Source organism: Zosterops lateralis (assembly GCF_965231275.1).
Source record: "Zosterops lateralis genome assembly, chromosome: 24".
In the NCBI taxonomy this organism is placed as follows: Eukaryota; Metazoa; Chordata; class Aves; order Passeriformes; family Zosteropidae; genus Zosterops; species Zosterops lateralis.
Window position 1 is genome coordinate 204,187 of NC_139784.1, and position 3,736 is coordinate 207,922.

The following is a 3,736-nucleotide window of genomic DNA, read 5'->3' on the forward strand; positions in this document are numbered from 1 at the left end:
ATGGCGAGTGGGGCGGCCGGAGGAAGCTGGTGCCGCGTCACTTCGGAGTCCGGAGTGTCCCCGCCCGCTCTGCCGCCAGCTCCCTATGAGACTTCCATTCTCTCGGCTTATACAAGGACCTAATAAACCCTGGCAGGGAGTCCTCCTTCGGCACCGGTGGCATGCGGCCCCGGGGCTCAGAACAGGCTCTTTCTCATAGGCTCTTTTCACATGGCTTTAATTCCTTACAAAATCTTGCTCACTCCTTCCTTTTATTAACTCTTGAAAGGTATCTAGTTTTAAACCCCTTCTGAGCTGCTGGAGTTCAAGGATTTAAAGAGAAATAGAGCAAATGCACACTGACACGAACGTGTGGATTCTCTGCTCCCTCACCAGAGAGGGAAGATACCTGCTAAAGCAGACCTGGGAGCTGAGGGAGACCCAGCCAGGAACCAAACCTGGTGGAACCAGCAGTTTGGATATAAACCTGGACATCTCAAAGGGAGGGAAGTTCAGCTTGGGGTCACATAATTTGGACCTGATTTTCTTCTCACTTGTATTGTTTTTTTTTCCCCCCTGTGCCCTCAGGAACTGATCCTGTGCTGAGCAAATCCAGGAATTAGGATCTGTGTAGGGACTGTGCCCACTGAAACATCAGAATTGCCTGTGGGCATCTCTCAAAGGGGTTTTATAAACCTCTTGTTCCTCTGCAATACTGGGGAAACCGAGGTACTTGGCATATACCTTAGGAGCAAAAGGGAGAGAAGGGCTGGAGTAATTTCCCTGGGATGCTCTCTCCCACTGGATGGCAGAGGTTGTGGACAGTAAGGACACAACCCTGGGTCAAGACAACCCAGCACATAGAAATACCAAGCTGTGGAATACAAGTTTTTGTGGGTGCCAAGAGCTGCAGCCACATCCTGGAGGTACTGGAGGCTACAGGCAATGTGCACAGAGCTGTTCAAGAGCCCCAGCTCCATGCTGGGAGATGGAGACAACAGCATTTGTCCCAGACCTTCCATCTGTCTGCAAAAGGTGATGGTTTTTGTGAGGATGAGGTAGAGATACAGATTCTGCCTCAGAACCTGGGGAGCTTTCCTTAGCTTTAAAAGAAGTTTTGGTGCCTCTTTGCTTTTCCACACAGCCCCACCAACCTCGATGATGCTGCTGTCCCCCTCAGTAGGGATCACTGTCTGCCTGGGATCCAGTTCCCTCCTCCAGGCTTTTTAATGAGGATTTGGCAAAGGGGACTAGGAGAAGCCCATCAACCCTCATGCAGTCTCAAAAAAGGTTGTACCTTGGCTGAGGCATCAATATGAGCCCCAAACCTATTTTTGGGCAGCTCCAGTCTTGCTCTGCTTCAGATCCTGGAACCATGTCCCACTGCAGATCCCATTAGCCAGTTTTAGGGCATCCAAATTCCTTATTTTGCTGCCTGGACATGCTGCCTATATGGCCTTTCCCATCATGTGGGACTTTCTGCCCACAAGGCTGCACTGTGTCATCCTGTGACTGTGTCTGAGTGTTTCATGGAAAGAAAGCTTAGTCTTAACTGTCTAGAGAGGACTATAGCATCCTGTTTGGCTCTGCACACCCCCAGACCCAATGTGCCATCCATCTCACAGGCTATCTTCACCAGGGACTTATCCCACCCAGCTCCTGGTTGCCCAAACTAGCAAGTACTGCTGCTCCAAAAGGACATGCAGCTCTGTGTGTCCTAGAATCCCCTGCCCAGTGTGGGCTGTGGTACTCTCAGCATGGTGGAAAAACACTATAGAAAAAGTAAAAAATCACAAAATGAAGTATTTTACGTGCCCTCACCTTCCTGGGCTGGTCCTGCCTGTGAGCCAGGAGCAATGGGTGCAGGCCAAATCCATGCTGGGGTGTGCTGGGAGAGGAGATGCTGGAGCTGGAGCCACCAGAGGGAGCAGAAACTCCTTCAGTCTGGGAGCATGCAGCAGGAGGATCTCCCACGCAGGCTGGGACACTGGGGATACTCTGATTTCCCGTGGGATTTTTCCTAACCCTCACGTTAAACACTAGCAGATGCTTGTTGGATCAGAGTTTTCCCCTCCTTCCTGCATAACTTCTGCTGCAACTGCCCTAGCAGAGTGGGCAGCAACCTGGAGAGAAATGCCATATGCAGAAAAGGAAGAAAATGCAACAAATAAACCCTGAACTGGACAGTTTTGAGCTCCTAAGGTCACAGCAGCAGAGCAGGGGTCCCAGCTGCCCAAAAGAAAGATCACTTGACACTGTTCCTACCAAGCTGCCCACCACTCTCAACCAGCCACGTGCTCCTGACTTTGGCTACAACTCATCAATCCTCATTTTTGTTTTATTAAAATCCCTTGAGGGCTGGGCAAAGGAAACAAGCCAGTATGTACATTGATAACTCAGGGCAGGGTCCTCACACTGTACTTTGGGGGTGATCTGCTGCTCTAGGCCATCCAGACACATTTCCAGGCAAATGCCAATGGGCAAATCCAGAAAGCTGGGACATGACAGTCCTGTGGGCACAGCCCTGGGATGAGCAGGAGCAGGAGTAAGCCTGACAAGCTGGACCCCCTGACTTGTGGTGTCACTTTGGGAGCTTATGCAGACACAGAGAGGTGAATGATGATGAAACTTCCCCTGGGATTGCCTTGGTGAGGCTGAAGGGCCTGTGATGCTCTGGCCCTGGATGCTGCTGTGACGCTGCTGTGGGACACAGAGCTGGAGACCGGGCAGAAATCAGGGTGCAGCACTGCAGAGTCCCCCTTTGGAGGAGCAAAAGTAGGAAGGGGAGGAGAGGGAGACCATATGCCCTGAGGAAGAAGCCCCCAGCCAGAGGAACAGGATGCAGAGAGGGGTTGGATCCAGCTCTTCTCTGGAGGCACAAGACAGGAATCACCGAACAGAGCTGGGGGTGGACTGGCTGGATTGATCATGCTGCTCAGAGAAAGAGTGGGTGGCACAGAGCAGCAAGGGGAGATCAGTGACAGCAGTGCTGACCTGAGGCTTACAGGAGCCTTCGGGGGAACAGGGACCTGCCAGCAGTCTGGGATGAACACTGACCGTGCAGGATACTTTTGGGAGCAGGTGGGAGGGCTGGACGGAGGGATGAGTTGGGTACCACTCTGCAGGGCCTGAGGAATCAGCCCCCACCTGGGGGTAGCACAGGGGTGGGTGTGGGCACCCGTGGCAGGGCAGAGATGGGGTGTGCAGCATGGGGAAGGGGTGGGCAGCAGGGTGAACGTGGAGGAGGAGGAAGGCGGGCCTGGGGGGAGGCTGGAAGGGGGTGGAGTTGCTGTTTTTCGTTTGAGCACGGTGAGGACTTTTAGCTTGTAACTTGCATTTGTGGAGCTCCCAGCCGGCAGACGCCAGCTCTCCCTCCCGCGGGAGAAACCCCGTGATCCGGCAGCACTGCTCTGCGCTTTTGGGGGCAGATTGGGAGGGCAGGGGGATGGGGTGATCCCCGGCTGCCGTCCTCTCCCCCAAGCCTCTTTCTCCTTTTCTCTCTCTCTCCTTTTGAATGTTTGGGGGCTTGTGCTAACGCTCTGCCAGGAGTGATCTGGGACCCAGCCATCCGTCGGCTGCACGGACTGGCTTCCCACCTGCTCACAGCCTTGAGGAAGTTCCCTCTCCATCCCGGACGCTGAGAGAGGAAAGGCAGGAGGTGGCTTGGAGCTGCCGAGCCCTGGCCTGTGAAGGGTGGACAGGGGGACAACAAGCTTCCCTTTTACCTTTCCTGAAGATTTGAGGTCACACATAGACC